Source organism: Barbus barbus, assembly GCF_936440315.1.
Source record: "Barbus barbus genome assembly, chromosome: 14".
NCBI lineage: Eukaryota > Metazoa > Chordata > Actinopteri > Cypriniformes > Cyprinidae > Barbus > Barbus barbus.
In genome coordinates this window covers 15,350,543-15,368,024 of record NC_136742.1, presented here as the reverse complement: position 1 = coordinate 15,368,024, position 17,482 = coordinate 15,350,543, and the positions used below count along the sequence as shown (strand labels likewise).

Below are 17,482 nucleotides of genomic sequence, written 5' to 3'. Positions count from 1 at the left end.
AGCGGTGAAATGTCGCCCGATTACGTCAAACATCATACGCTCACTGGATGTCATGATGACAACAAATGTCATGAAGGAAAAGTTTCAATATCTCGCCTGCAATTTCGGACCTTCTCCAAAAAGACATAGAAAAATAAGAATAAATAAACAAATGATTTACAAGTTTAATGTGCGTTTATCAAAGTAGGAAATATAATTAGTGTTCTTGAAATATGAAATAGAAGCGGGTCCGGATTGAATTCCCTCCGGGTCCGGATCCGGACCGGAGTCCGGACTTTGAGAAGCACTGTGCTACACCATGGTCAACATGCCCCCGTCCCAACTATTTTGAGACCTGTAGCAGGCATCAAATTTGAAATGAGCTCATTTTGTGCATAAAATTGTAAAATTTCTCAGTTTGAACATTTGTTATGTTATCTATGTTCAATTGTGAATAAAATATTGGCTCATGTGATTTGAAATTCTTCAAATCAGTTTTCATTTTATTAAAATTTTAAAAACATCCCAACATTTCAGGAATTCGGGTTGTAAAATAACGTTTTTCTATTTTAATACACTGTAAAATCCTATTTATTTATGTGATGCAAAGCTGAATTTTCAGCATCATTACTCTTTCAAAAAAAAAAAAAAAAAAAAAAATTACACATACACTGCCATTAAAAAAATTAATTTGCAAAAACTGTTTCCAATATTGATAATAAATCAGCATATTAGAATGATTTCTGAAGGATCATGTGACAATGATGCTGAAAATTCAGCTTTGCATCACTGTCAGTCATGTGTCATCTGTGTCATGTGTTTCCCTCTTGTGTCCATATTTGGTTTGTTTCCTGTCCTTATTTAGTGTTATTATTAGTTAATTCTTGTCCATCTGTGTTTGTCTAATTATCTATGATTATCCTGTGTAATTAAGTCCTGTCTGTTCGGTTAGATTTGGTTTGGTCTACGTGTTTCTGTGTGTCTGCCCTGCCTTGTCTTGCCCTGTTTGGATTTATTAAAGACTGTTTGATTTGAGTAACTCCTTGTCTCGTGTTCCTCGTTCCTCCCCGATGTGTGCACCGTGACAATCACAAGAATAAATTATGATTTAAAGTATATTAAAATAGTAAACCATTATTTTAAATTGTAATAATATTTTATTTTATAATTTTTTTCAGTATTTTTGATCAAATAAACGCAAACTTTGATTAGCATAAAAGACTTCTTTAAAAAAGATTTAAAATCTTTCTGATCCCAAACAGTAGATTACTTGTGACTTAAAATCTCACAATTATGACTTACTTTCTTGTAATTGTGACTTTACTGCTCAAAATGTGACTTTATATCTCACAATTGTGATTTTAAAATTTCTCAATGAGACAATCTCGCAATCACAAATTTATATTTTCCATTTGTGGAAATTAGGAATCTCAAAATTGTGACTGTTTCACAAAGAGACTTTAGAACTTGCAACATGACTATTTGTTATTTTAAACTTTTATTTTAAAAAATTTAATTTAATTTAATTTTAAATTTTAGACATTTTTTTTTTCTTCTGTAACTTTTGAATGGCTGTCAATAGAGAAAGTTGTCCCATAATTTATAACTAGACCTTGTTAAGCAGTCAAACTCTGACCCCTTGGTTCCTGCATGCTGCATGCTTGAAAACAGACCCTCCTGATAAGGGATGACCAGGCTTAGAAGATGCTTTTTTTTTTACCCTTGAAAAATGCCATGCATACCCCAAATAACGGTTTACAACAATTAACTTTGATATACCTTACATCCACACACATACACACTCCAGCCCAAAAAACAAACACATCCAGACATATTCATAATATTCTGATTTGTCTGAATTAAGCAGTGTCATCTGTGCTTCTGGAAAATTTAATCTAATTTACATGACAGTGATAGTCAGTGTGTGTATGTGTGTGAGAGAGTGAGAGAAAGCGGGTTCCTTATCTCAGTATGGACAGAGATTTATTCAAGGCTTTGAAATGAGACACAGACTAACACAGACTTTCGCTGTAATCCTCTCTAATGAGAGGATGAATTTTCTCCCTCATCCAAATGCTTCAATGACAGCTGAAGGAAGAGCTGTAAATGGAGAAAAACTGAATGGATTTTTTATTTCAGCTAAAGTCTCTTTGATTCATCCCAAGGAATCATAGACAGTGAAAAAGAATCAAACATCATAATCATAAGAAAAAAATCACATTATACATCAGTCAGTTCCTGCCCTCCTTTTTGATTGGTCAAGATCCAATTGCGATCAATACGTATACATGCACATCAAGCTTATTATTTATTTATTTATTTTAGGTGCTGTTGAGCCTTAACTTGTTTTTACATCATGGATTTTACAAAAAAAAAAAAAAAACTGATTGTTATGAATAATAGTTTCACTGAAATCAAACTTTTAAAATTGCCATTAACACAGACGTGTTTTGTTAAAAATTAGAGATACGTATCTTAAAGGTTAACCTTATTTTAGCTTTTAATTAATGCTGTGCAATGCAAAAACATGCAGGGCATGTATGCAATCGCCAAACATGTCCATTTAATGCATTTTTACATAGAAAAACAATGAAAAAAAGTCACACAGTGGACTGCAAAAAAACACATTCTGTGTGAACGGAACCTTAGTGTTTGTATCACTTTCATTTCATTTGAACAATATTATTTTTGGGCTAAACTATTCCTTAAACTCTTTGTTTTTTATAAAAGCAATAGCACACCACTGGGTTGTTATTCTGAATATCAACATTCAAATGAAAGATACTGTTTAACAGTGTGTTGACGTTGATTTGGTTACATTTATCGCTTTGTGTAAATGTGTGTTTTGTCGACAGTGAGTCTCATTGGGCCCCTGATATGGGTTATGACTCAGGCGCTGGTCAGTTCTGTCACTGGAGAGCCATCATTCACAACACTGAACAGCTTAGACCTCGCCATCTGGAGCCTGTTACAACACACTTTACCTTTGTCTTCCCATTGGTTGACCACTTCACCTCTCTCTAACCCCTTTCATTTCTCTCTTTTACGCCATCCCATGCTGTCTTTCCATGTCCGTCTGCCGTTTGCCTTTCAGCCTGTCTGTCTCTCATTCTGTGTGTTTCAGCAGGACCACATGTATAAACATTCTCCAGCATCCATTATGCAAATGAAATGGACTAAAAATGCCTGCATGAAAAGAATAGTGGAAATGTGTGCAGAGCTGATGGAGAAAAGACATCCAACATTGACTAAAAAGGCACTGTGCATGTGCAAGTTTAAAGGGGTCATATGATGCAATTTCTTGTTTTCCGTGTCTTTAGTGTGTTATGTAGCTGTTTGTGCATGTATACGATCTGCAGAGTTACAAAGCTCAAAGTCTCCCACAAAAGGATTTATTATATCTAAAAGAGAAGGCTGATCCAGACCGGGCTAAAACGCCTCATTAAAACACACCCCCACATATCTACATCATGATGTGGAAATATTTGCATAATGCCACCCAAATGTTCACGCAAAGAAAGAAGGCTTGTTTCAGTAACCGCAGTAGTGTTGATGCTGCCATGTCAGGGAGACGATGTGTGTTTCTATGCGAAAGCAAAAGCACTTCATTTGGCCTTCCGGACGTAGATGCAATTAGGAATCATTGGTTAAGATTTGTTTAAAACAGAACAGCACAACCCAAATGTTCGAATTTGTGCAATGCATTTTATGGACAACAGTTTTGTGAACCTAGGTGAGTACAAGGCTGGCTATGCACGAAGGCTATTTCTAAAAAAAAATGGGTCAATTCCGGCTTTGCTATGACAATCTGGCGCTTCTGAATCAGCTGTAATATTTTGTTATTAGTTTAAGTACTTGCTATTGGCTGTTCAAATGCGGAATTTTGCGCAGACGCAGCCGCATCCTGTGTGTGTGTGTGTGTGAGAGAGAGAGAGAAAGAGAGAGACAGGGTCACATCAGCTGTCTTAACTGTGGCTTGTGTGCTGCAAATACATACAAGCATCATCATCGCTGTGTCTGTCACGCGACTCTGTTTCCCTTTTGGGCTTGAACTGATGGTAAAACTAAGGACATTAATTAACTGTTTTTATATTTACTTTGAAAGCTGAAGCTTGCAATTATGATAAGGGGCGTTACACTTCCGACGCTGCTTGTGGTGTTCAGCCAGTCACAATGCACTGGGCCAGCGGGCCAATCAGAGCAGACTGTGCTTGTCGAAAGGAGGGGCTTTGTAGAAAACTACACATTTGAGAGAGGCGGGGCATAGAGGAACTACAATAATGTACAGTATTTTTTACATTAAGCATGTCAACATATTCTGTAACACCAAATACACAAAATAATGATCTTTAAAATAGCATCATATGACCCCTTTAATAAAGTAATAACTAGATTGTCTCGAACTGCATAAATAAACTTTTACTATTAAAAACTGACATTTGGCCATAACCTGTTTTTACAGGGACATTGCGCACATGATTAGTCAAATAAGCATCCATTGCCTAACTGAACTTATCTGCATATTTTCCTTGAGAGAAACACAAACCAACCATGAAATATCCATTAATGCAACCCCACAGAGCCAGACCGGTTGTAACTGGTTATTTTACCTTAAATTAGCACTATTTTGACACCATAAATCTGATATTACAGGATAAATGGCTAACATTACATTGCAAATGTTAAAGTTTAATATTGGAAACTGGAGTATGAAGTAATAAATTGCTTCTGAGAGCTTCAGTGTAACTGGGTTCTGTGGACTCTTATGGTGAAATACTTAATAAAAACTGTAAGTGCTGAGCACAATCCCTGGGGATGAATTTAAAAACAATATCATGACAATGGTTTCCCCTCTTTCCTCTGGCTAAAACACTTCTAGTTGTTTCTCAACATTGGCAGCAGTTCCAGACCACATGGTCCACAGCATGGTCCAGATGTTGGGTAAAGGCTCACGGCTCAGATCTCTGGAACAGACAGTGACAAACATATGTGATGCCTAAAAACTGGTTTATGAGCTGCCATCATGTTTAGATTATTATACAGTACTTCACAGGTGATTTCAAAACTGCATGTGTTGGATACTTATGTGTAGATGCTGGCTTTAGTTTAGTTCACACAAACATGACTTCATAGCACTGCTGAACTCAGTAGGTTACAGTAGGTCACAGTGGCTAATAGTAAGAGTGAGAGAGGGGACATCACATAAAGTCGTCACTCAAGGTGAGGGGTCAACGTTGTTACAGACAGAGAAAGGAGACGTAACAGTACGTTACTACTTCCCTACCACCTATACAAACAGATCACATCTACAGTAAACAAGCATCACATAAGCAAATAAACAGTGGACATGCAAGAATTGAAGACATTTTTTTTTCCATGTGTTTATTTACAGTTTGTAAAAGTTTAAAGTCTTTTTTTGGTAACACTTTAGTGACCAATTCTCACTATTAATTGGTTGCTTATTACCATGCATATTAATAGCATATTGGCTGTTTATTAGTACTTATAAAGCACATGTATTCTGAGAAACACTTTATTTTAAGGTCTCTTAACTAGTTGCTTATTAGAATGCATATTACTAGAATATTAGCCATTTATTAAAAGTAATTAAGCACATATTAATGCCTTATTCTACATGACCTTATTCGATATCCCTAATCCTACCCAATACCTAAACTTAACAACTACCTTACTAACTATTAATAAGCGGCAAATTAGGAATTTATTAAGGGAAAAGTCATAGATAATAGTGAATAAGTGTTCCCTATTCTAAAGTGTTACCGTATTCTGCATGACCATATTCTACGTCCCTAAATTTTTACTATCTTACTAAGCAGTAATTAGGAGTTTGAGGCAACAATCGTAGTTAATAGTTAATTAAAAGCGAGAATTGAACCTTAAAATAAAGTTTGACCCTTTTTTTCCCAGTAAAAATATCAGAACATCCTTAATCCAAAATAAATGTAAATTAAAAAAAATATAAATTTGTCTTACTTTAAAACTTTAAATAATTTTAATTTACATTTTCATTTCTGTTTTATTTTAAATTATTATTATTATTTTCATGAAATACATTTTAATTGCTTAAGATAATTTAAATAAAATAAAATTCATGATGAATTACATCACATTATAAAGGTTTAGATTTTAAATGTTCATGTTTTAAATGGCGGCTAAGAGGACCCGGTCGTAGAGGCTGGAGCGAAGGATGAGGCCATGGCCATGAAGACTGCCTGCCATGGCCTCCAGAGCTCCCAGCTCCGCCATGGCTCCCCGGACTATCCATCCGCCATGGCTTACTGAGCTCCCTGCTCTGCAATGTCCTCCTGAACTCCCTGTTCCGCCAGAGTCTCCCGGATCGGGTCCCGCTCTGGAGCCCGGTCATCCCTGTCTGTCTCTGTATCCTGTCCTGAGGGGCCTCCAGAGCGCCCACCCCCCTTCCCCGTTGGATGGTGATAAGGCACAGGATGCGCCTTCCAGGAAGGGGGAGTAATGTCACGTTTATGGTCTGTTTTGTTTTCCATGTGTTCTATGCTCTAGGTTTTCCCTTTGTTTCTTTATGCCCTTATTTGGTCCTTCCTGTTTCCTGTTCTCGTTTAGTGTGATTATTAGTTCATTAGTCTTCAGCTGTGTTTTCTTAATTATCTAGTTTCATGCTGTGTATTTAGTTCCTGCCTGTTTAGTTCTTAGTTCTCTGGTCTACTTGTTACGTTCCCTGTGTTCCTGTGTGTCTCAGCCCTGCCTTGTTTTACCCTGTAGGATATGGATTAAAGAATGTTTATTTAAGTTAATTCCTCATCTCCGTTTTCCTTTTTCCTCCCCGCTGTGTGCACTGTGACATTTATTTTATGCAGTTTCTGAAGTAAATGTATCTACTGTAGCTTTAGGAATGTTTAGATATTTTGGTGACCCTTTATAATGCACTATAAAAGTAGATTTATTGCATTAATTATGCCTTAATGCACCTTATAATGTATTGGATTTAATAAATAATTGTTAGTTTTAAAACGTATCTATTCAGTAAAACTGTAAAAACTAATTCATTGTTACACTTTAGTATAACACATTAAAACACATACCAATATTTTTACTGGAAAGCAGAACCAAATAATGGTCACACTTTAGTTTGGGCACCAATTCTCACTAATAAATAACTATTGAGTTTGACTATTCCCTCAATAAATTCCAAATGTTCTGCTCATAAATAGTTAGTAAGGTAGTTGTTAAGTTTGAGGTAGGATTAAGGGATCTAAAATATGGTCTAAAATATGGTCATATAGAACAAAGCATTAATATGTGCTTTATAAGTGCTAATAGCCAATATGCTAGTAATTTGCATGCTAATAAGCAATTAGTTAATAGTTTGAATTGGTCGCTAAACTGAAGTGTTACCCAAAATACTTGCGTCTTAAAACATACTGTTGAGAGGATGTGTGAGTGTGAATCGTCTGTGTATCCTCGTGTTAGTTCATATGTCATCATTGTTTGCTCAGAGATTTCCCGTATCTTCTTGTTCCAGAGGAATACTGTCAAGCTGACACCTCTGTTAAAGTGTTCAGTATCAGTGTGAGTGAGATATGGAGAGAGTGAGTGTTGTGTATGTATGATTCTGTGATGACAGATCTGCACACTGGTCATTCACCAACTGAGGTAAACACCCCATTAATCTTGGGTTGTCAGGGTAATGACCCCATGACCTCTCTGGGCTGTTGCAGAGTTGTCCCACATGGGTGTAATTGAACATAAGCCTGCTGCTACAAGATGAGAGGTGAACCTTGGGTAAAATACCCAGTAGCCAATTAGAGCCTGAGAACATCTAGAGCAAGGCGATAAGAGTTCACTTATAAATACTATGAGCTTAATTTGAAGTAAATTGTAGAGACAAGCAGGCAATTTATGGATGAAACGGCCAGCATTTGTACCTGGTTATAAGACACTCTAAAGGTTTGTCACTGGGCTTTATGACCGTTATGTTTGAGATGTGTTTGTTTGTGCACACACTCACACATAGCCACAGTTTTGGCTGATCTTATGTGTTCATATATTTATGGACCTTCATGAATTGGTTTCAGTCTCCAAGTCTGACAGGTAACTTGTGTATACAAGGAACATGTTTTATCATCTCCTTATTTTCTTTTAGAGAAATTTGCTGAAAAATATCCCCAGAAGTTAGCTAAATCAAAACCTCCTGACAGACAAAAAAAAAAAAAAACCCTCCATACAGGCTTTGTTTGATATATTCAAAATATATTAACTTTGTATTGATTGTAATGTTGAATAATATTTTGCTTACTTATATCAACAGGTTTGCATGAGAGGTTTACGGTTTAGCAAATACCACCACCTTCATATAAAACAATTGCATCTGTGAATTATCCTCACTAATGTAACGAAAACCAAAATGTGTTTGTCTGTATCCTGTGTGTATACTGCCTTCTGTCTGGTGTAGGGAGGTCATAGTATTGGGGTTTAGCTTTGCTTTCTCCTCATGTCTCTCTTGTGTAATGATAAAACATCTCAGTGCTTGTCAGTTGAAAACAATGACTTTAGCAGACTCTCCAGCCCCCTCTGTCTCTGAGCCAGGACAGTGGACTGCCAGCACATTCATAAAAACGCTGTGTTCGGAATGCTAAACACAGAACAAGCTGCTTCCAAATGAATCGCAGACCTTACGCGTCTCTCTGAGGGATACGCGTATGGCTGTTAACTCAGCCTTTTCCAATCATGCTGGGCGGTTCCACCACTTCTAGATTCTTTAGAGGCTGTGGGGAATCGAGATGTGTGTCATATGCAGTTCTGACCAGCAGTATGTGGAGTGATGGGTGTTCCAACTCAGCTGTCATGGGACGCCGTATGACTGATTGGCCAGTCGGCCTGTCTCTGTGTTTATGCTGTCTTGACCTTTAACCCTGAAGGGTCGAGGTAAGGTTAGTTTATGGAGTATCACGATAGATGCTGACCATGAGACTCAACACTGTCAGAGACAACTGACAAACCAACAAGAAAAGAGAGCGATAAAGGGAGAATGCAAAATTGAGGAGGACTTAGATAAGTGAATGACGGTGTATGTAATCCGAAATTAATAATATTGTGGGAACATAATGCAAACAACATAATTAGAAATTTTAGGAAACATGAATGACAGATATTTCACTTTATCCTTATTTATGTTTTAGTTTTATTAATATTAGTAATTTAAGGTAACTTTTTTAAAATAAGTTAAAGTTTTTCCATCTAGCTTGCGTCCATTTTGCAGCTTTAATTTAATTCACAAAAACATGTTTGTTTTAGTTAACAACAACACTGCTATTAAAGTTATTTTGTAATAAAATGTCCACATTAGACAGCATTTATTTAAGATGTGTATATTTTGTGACAAAAAAAAATATTTCTTTAAAAATTATATATATTACTGGCCCCAAACTGTATTATATTAAATATTAATTTAGGAAATATTAACTAATAATGTAAGATCAGTGTAATATTATAGCCATATGTTGCAATAAAAAATGAGCAACTACTGATAAACTGCTCTGCTAGCTGATAATTTGTTTAGCAAGAAATTATGCAAAGAGAAAGACCAAATTCAAACTGGATGAAGTGTTGTTATTGAGGGAATTCAATCTTTTGTGTATATGCAGAAGGTATTCTGGCAACATTTTTGCTTGTTTGGTCATAATGTTGCAGGTTAAGCTTAAGGCAGGAAGTACTGATCATAAATCAGTGGGTTATCACCGACTGGAATCAGTTACTCTAGTCCAGGCCAGCCAGCGACACAGACCCCCCAGGAAGGGGATCAGACGCAGCGCACATTTCATCTCATCAACACTGAGAAAGAGAGAGAAATACAAGAGAAACTCATGGCCGAAACGATTCAATCAGATCAGAGATATGCAGTAGAAGGATTTCCTTTTTATTAGGTAACCTAATAAAAAAGGAGGAAAACTGGAGCTTAGGACTGTAAGAAAGGAGAAAGGAAAATAAACTGAGAAGTATGAATGTAAAATATAAAGACTATATGCTAAAGAAATGCATGTGGCCAAGTAGGAAGTAGGACAAAAACAGTCAAAAAATAAGTCTAATGGAAATTTAGAAATTTAGATGCACTTTCATTAGGAACTTCTGTGCATGTGTAAATGAATAATTTGCATAATAATGCTAATGAGCAACGAGCATGTTTGGACATTATCGCCATGCCTTGAATGTGCCAATGTGTTTATTTGTGTGTGTGAGCGAGAGCATGTTAATGAGCGGTCTTCTCTTATCTTCTCTCTTGGGTGTGTTGTTTGTAGCTGTTGTACGTCACCCATCCCTGGCACTTGAGACCAGACCATCTCTCACCGTCTCCTCGTCTCCACAGTGACCAGACGGCTGTGAGGCCACTGGATGGAGGGAGTGCAATGAGCTGTCTTTTTTCTAACGAATAGCACTGCTATCCTGTGAGTGACCTGTCAGATGTGACAGGCGAGACGTGAGGGATTGTTCAAAGGTAAAGTTTTAAATGGCATGCAGAAATGTATCTAAAGGAGACAGACACCAGAGAGGCATGGCTATCATGGGATAGCAGGACAGTATAGACTTATCTCTGTAATGAGAATAGAGAAAGAAAGGAGGTGGAATCCCAAAGAGTTTCTCTGGTCATGAAGATAAGGGACATCAATGTTGTTGTGCATGCATTTTACAGCATGGAAGGCTTATTGTTAAAATTGTTTCCCTTTTGTAGCTCATGAGACTTTGTCTCAGATGTTTCTACTAAAATTCTTGAGATCATTGATTAGATCATTGATGTACTTTTAGAGAGTTTTAAACTGGATGTGGATATAGCATAGCCCATTTAATTTGAAAAAAAAGAACAAAAAGATGAGAAATGCTGATATTTATTGGGAATGCTTGGGGCTAGCGGGGAACGGATAGAAAACTGCTCTCAAAAACAATCATAAAATAATCAATAAAACTGAGTTATAAGTAAATATAAAGTCAAGGGCAGCAATACTTCAACAAAGTTGTTTCTACCTCAACGCAAAAAAATAAAAGGGTAATTGTGAGATTAAAAATGATAAGGAAAAGTAGTCAGATTGTGAGATATTAAGTTTAACAAATCGATTGTGAGTTGTATTCAAAATTGCATTTCGTTGCCACTCACAACACCTCTCCCATGGCCTCATGGGATAGTAAAGTGTCCATTAGATGTGCACTCTGGAATTTCGGCAGATTTAGTAGGTCGGTCGTCCACCTACTGTTTTTTGAATGCTATAAAAACTGGCTTACTCTTTTCACACACTGTCACCTACTATGAAGGAAAGTGTGCATTCACATGCAGGTAGTCACGTTGTAAGATATAAAGTTGCAATTAGCCTACCTTGTTATTCTTCCGGGTTTCCATAAATAGGCCTACCTGAAAGCACAATAAACAGAAATTATCTCTAAGATGCTTCATTCAAAATCAGAGTAGCTACATTCACCAGCTCCCACAGAAATCTTGTAAATAGCCTACCCAAACATAAGTTTTTCTTGTCTGTTCTCAACTATGCCATTATTTTATCCCTACAACTAAAGACTTATCCATGTATGTCAGGGCTAGCTTTAAAAAACAGCCATTAAAACACAATTAAACATTAATTTGCAGTTGGTACTACAAAGAACTACTTTTGCATTTTTAGGCATTTAGTTGCATTCCAGAACACCGGAAGTTCCACTCAGCGGAAGCATCTTTCTCACTCATCGTGTTTTATAATGCTATGTAGTTTTACCCCAAAATATGCTGCTCTGAAACTGCCAAATTCAAGAGTATCCTATTTTTGGAGCCAGTTCATTCGAGATGCTACGCGAAAACAAAGGTAGGCTATATTATATACAATGCACATTCATTAGTGGTTAAACTGAAAGAGGATTGTTGAAGCGACAAAAGCTGCATTGTGACCGCGGCAGGTCCTCTCTATAGGTTACATCCTCCACGGCTCATCTTTCCAACACTATGAAATAGAAACCTCACAATATCTGGCTTAACATGGGCTACAACTTTGTGTGTTAATGATACAGATGTTAAAGATTGCTTATCCGATTAAATAGACCACTCTCATTACTGTCATTAGCCTGCTTAATTTGCAGTAGGCCTAAATGATAATTTTTTGTTACTGAGATGTATTAATTGAAATAAAATGTTGCTGAGTATGAGAGTAGTGATTTGAGAACCAGTCATCTGTTTTGTAAAGCTGGACAAATGCTACCAGATCATCTGTGTCTATAAGTGGGATAGGGAAAGCGAAAATAAAAAAATATATATATTTGAGAAACTGACGCTTCTCCAGTTACCACATAGTACTTCATTCATTATCTATGTTTATTCCTCATATGTACCGATAGGGGGCAGTATGTGCCACACAATGAACTTGCTCCAGTTGGAAGTACATGAAACTGCTCACTAAACTGAGTCCCTTCACTGTCATTTGTCTTTTGAGATCATCCTTTAGTGAACAGTTCACAAAACAGTGAATAAAAATATACCGTTTACTAGGGGTAGAGAACTAGGCCTACATTTAAGCACTCATTCATTACATGTGCTTGTTTTGTGGAGGCAAAAAAACTTCTTGAGGCAATAATTAATGGACTTGTATACTTTACTTATAGGCCTGTCTCTCTCTAAAGCTTTCCTGAGTCTCTCTTTTTCTTTTCTTTCTGTTTAATTACCCTCCTAACACCCCCACATCAGGGTCAAGAGTCTCTCCCTTTCTCTTTCTCTCTTCACCTTCTAATCTGTTCATCATTATAGTCTTTTTTGCCAGCCACCACCTACTTTAAAGCAATCTATTGTTGTGAACTGTCACAAAGTATATCTTTGACACAACTGTCTACATTATGTCTGGGAAGACCACATGCGTTTGCAGTGTTATATTTTTTTTCCAAGATGAACCCTTCTTTCTTTTTATATTCTTGTGAGTCTTATGCATATTATTGTCTCTCTGAGTGTGAGAACGGAGAGATAAATGGGACATGAACCTATTTACAGTACTATTGTAATTAGATAAACAGGCCTCTAATTTTAATATAATAGAAGCCCTGACTGTAGAAAACCCACACAGCATTCATTACTGGTCTCAATCAGTCATGAAACATATCAAAGCGCCTGGTGTCTGTGATATAAGAACGAGTCATTTGCTTCACTGTTGCCATTGAATTCATATTTGGATTTTGAGTATGATTTATCTCACAGCACATGGAAGAAAGGGGACTGAGCCCTTGGATAAAACAGTTCAGACAATGAGCTTCACATGTTGCTTTTGTATGTGATCTACTGGCAGGCTTTTTTTGGTGTAGGGTAAATGTAGATTTGACATTTGTCTGGGTGAACGAGCAGAGGCCATAGGACTCACCTCTCCGCCACACACCACAAAGACAGTAACACACACACACACACACACACACACAAAAACACATGCTTCAGCAGATTATGACCGCTAATCGCACTTTATGGCATGCTGCCTCTGGCCGAACACTCTCACATTCACTTTCTCTCTGATCTCTCATTCTTCTTCTGTTGCTGCTATACACACACATACAGCTGGACGCTGGCCAGGCATCAGATCACTGTCAGTTCAGCTGAACAGAGTGAATGAATTCAAGATGAGAATTCTATGGGCATAATAACAGTGGCCGCACTCATATTGATAAAAATGGCAGTTGACACTTTTGTGGTATACAGTGACTCCAAAAGTATTTGGACATTAAAATATATGAATGCCATAGCATTAGATAATATAATTTTTTTTTGGGGGGGGGGGGGGGGGGGGGAGATAGCACAAGCACACTTAACACTCTAACAAAACATTTCAATGAATGTGTTTTTAGAATATTTAGTTTTTAAAAAAAACTACAAAAAAACAATATAAAGTATTTATTTTTATTTGTTCATTCATTCCACTCAGTTGATATTTTGTTTTCTAATGCACTGAAATTCATACATTTTCAAGTGTGTATTTTATTTCATTTACATTTTCAAGTACTTTTTAAATAATAAAAAAAGTAATTACAACAATCTTTGAAATTTTAGTTTTAAAATGAACTTTTTTCCCAGATTACACTGATACCAAGAAAAACGTAAATCTTGACATTTTATATGTAGTAAGAAAGATTTTATTATTTACTTTTTTGTGCATTTTCATTTACAATTTTAACTGTAAATAACTTTTTTGGCCAATTGTTTGGTTTTCTAATGCAGTTAAATTCATGCATTTCCATTTTCAAGTTTAAATCATATTTAAAAGGCACATATTACTACGCATTATTGGTATTAGTACCTAAAGTGTACCCACTTTTGAAGCTTTACTGCCCTGTGACAGTTTTGTACTTTTTTTGAGTGTGTGTATGTATGTATATACTTTGGTTTTGCTGCTGATACCACAAAGTTGCTGATGGTCACTGTTTCTTCTCACAGTGATGAGAAGCATAAATCAGAGAATCTGTGAGTCTTTTTTTTTTCTTTTTACTGTGGTTCTTGCTTTTTGCACCTCTGAAGTGGTTTTGAAAGAGGGTTTGCCTTTTGTGTCAGCCAAGTGATTCCAACATTTTTTTCTTCTAACCCTCAGACACTAAAAAAAGCAACAACACAAAAGCCTGAGCTTCAAGAGCATCTCCAGACCACAACAAAACAGCAGTAAGTGCACACACGTATATTTAAAACTTAAATGCTGACATATACATTGAGACTCACACAGTCACTGCTTACTATAGAGTGACAAGCTCCCTGACACACATGTGCCAGAACTGGTAATGATTCGGGACACATCACACAAGCCCACACATTACTTTCAAGCACACTGATCAGAAACAGGCCTTTGTTACACAGACATATAGAGGCATGAAAACAAAGCAAAGATTTGGCCTCCTTCTGCATACCCTTAATGTGAATTAGCATTGAAGAATTTAAACACAAGACTGTTAAAGTGAAAAGTGAGAACAAATATTCAAAACATTAATCATGAAAACATGAATGAATCATGGAAGTATTATGAGCTTATTTTGTTCAGTATGATAACTTCAGAAATTTGACAATTTAATATTTTTATGTCATTTTTAAGCAATCTTCAGAGATGCACAATATATGTGTAGCATTTCAGTCAATGTTGTTGTTTTATTTTGAATTCTCATTTCCCCTTTTTTTACATTTAGATTAAATCTTTAAACTAGGGATACATAAATTAGTACCATAAAGGTTATTACCTGATATTTAATTACACATTTTTACATGCTGATTACTTTTGCTGTCATCTAACACTCACTGAAAGTTAACCTTTAAAAACACTAAAAAATGTAATAACATTAGCAAATCTCAAAATGAATATCCATTTTTCATACTCTATAATTTACATTATAATTTTACAGTGCCTAAACTCACTTAGTATTTAACCTCTGTGCTGTCCTGAAAGCCCTTTACCTAATAATAACATTAACTAGTAATTTGGGGAAAAGAAAAAACCCAACATGAGTGATTTGGCTGGTTTTAGTTTTTAAAGCTCTATTTTAAAATGAAATATTAATATATTATTAATTTATTTAGTTAGAAATATTTAATTTTCATTTTGCCCATGATAAATCATCAGCCTCATTTTTAGACTCTTGTATGTCAAAATACTTTTCCTCACTAGTGCACCAGTTCATTTTACACAGAAAAAAATTAACACAAAGCATGTCTAAAGGAGTTTTTATACACTTCCCATCACTTTCTTGCGCCTGTGAAAAAATAAGTCTGAGAATTACTGCTTCTCAGCATCTTTAGTAGTGCATCTCTCTTCTAAAGCAAAGCTCACTGTAAAGGCAGCCTGGGGTAGCGTTTACACAGCACTAATGTGCATGAAATAGAGGATTAGGTTTCGAGGTGGGAGGGGAACGGACATCTCAGTGCCCAGTGGCTGCTGTGCCGTGTTCATGTTCCTCATGGGAAGGCTTAGCCTAATCGCCCTGCTGTCGCACCGGCCCCCCAGGGCCCCTACACAACACCCAGGGGCCCCAAGTCTTTAATAACAGGGTTATGAATGTATTTGTCTTAATGCTCCACTACTGCTGGTGTGTGTGGGTGGCAGAGAGGAGGGAGAGGGAAGACGAGAGGAAAGAGAAGGGGAATGGTGCCGCTTTTGAATGGCAGAACTGTGTCCAATTTAACGGAACCACTTTAAGCCGATTTTTTCGGGTCACATCGGCACCAATGAGGGATTAACTTTGTTCACATCAACGCCAGATCCCGGCCTCGCCACATCCTACATCTCCCTCTGAGGAGAAAAGGTCCACAGTGGCCCAATTTGTACCAGCCAGGGAGAAGAAAGAATAGTCCATCCTATGAAGGACAAAAAGAAAAATTAGCTCAGTTTTGCTGCTTTTTTTTTGTTGTTGTTCAGTCCCTGTCCCAGAGAATTAAGGTTTTCCCACAAGGGATCAAATGGATGATGAATACTAGTGTCTCTGATTCTCCTTTTCTGTCCTTCAAAAGAAGGAGCTTGTTCTCACATGCATCCACATTTGAGTGCTGTGCAACAAACAGGTGGTGTTAGTGAGAACAAGTGTGTTTATATGTGATTGCCAGCATATATATTCACAGTAAACAGGTGTGAGTCTGACAGTCTTTATGTGTCTCAATAACATTAATGGCTTTTCCGTCAATTTCCCACAGTGACGTGGCTTCTACCCTGAGGCGGTTTGCACAGATTCAACAGCATTTTCATTTGTAAAACACCAATTAATCATAAACACCATTGCAAGTGCGTTTGTGTAGAATCTCTGAGGAAATTCCAATTGTCTCGAGTTGAGTTGTGTATATCGTGTTTTCCATTTTCTCCTGGCTCATTCTCGCAATGTTATTATTCATAATCATATGAGTAAACAAACTCCCTGAAAGCTGCATAATTAATGCTGGCCTTGTCAGCTCCTCTGGGCTTCTCTCTAATCTATTTTTCTAACACACTCTCATTATGAACATAAAAGACTGAATCAGAAATGTGTCAGAGTAGAGTATATGAACAGACTCGTACACGCAGTCATGGTGTTAAAAGAGAGGAGGAGAAAGAGTCAGACTGAAATATGTGTACTCAAGCTCAGCATTGTAAACAACAAAGCTTAATGATATTTACATGCAGTAAATATTAGTATTCAGACACTATTTGCACAGACGAAGTGAGAAATGGGTGGAAAAGTAAATTCCAGAGTTCACGTTTTTTGAATACCTTTTGCAAATGAAGTGACAGTATATGGATCAGTGATCTAATTTTTTGTCCTATCTCTTAATTTGTTCACAAAAACATAAAAAATTAATTCATACATACTAAAGATGACCCCTGCAGTTCTTATCAGATCATTTGACCTTTTTACAGTAAACTCTCTAAGACTCAATAAAAAATATTATGAATTACTAATGTATAATTGTGTAAAAAGAGTACTTTGAAAATATATATTTAAAAACATCTTTGAATATAATAATTGTACATTAAATGTGTAAGGAAAATGTTATTACTTTTTA

At 36.5% G+C, this 17,482-nt stretch overlaps 2 protein-coding genes across 3 annotated transcripts in view; one reads left to right on the top strand and one right to left on the bottom strand.

Annotated features, from left to right (window-relative positions):
• The window catches only part of LOC306880185 (creatine kinase B-type-like), a 985,569-nt gene that overhangs the window by 15,918 nt on the left and 952,169 nt on the right, over nt 1-17,482 (top strand). The window lies entirely within an intron of this gene.
• Nucleotides 2,224-17,482, bottom strand: part of LOC306880565 (uncharacterized protein) — a 38,267-nt gene continuing 23,008 nt past the window's right edge. Inside the window, exons 2-3 of one of the 2 annotated variants that reach the window (XR_013785086.1) lie at nt 11,339-11,374; nt 2,224-4,943 (exon numbers count right to left, since the gene is read on the bottom strand). The gene's annotated coding sequence lies outside the window, so the exon portion shown is untranslated. Of the gene's footprint in view, nt 4,944-11,338; nt 11,375-13,899; nt 16,307-17,482 lie in introns of those variants that run through there. The other variant, XR_013785085.1, reaches the window with a different exon arrangement.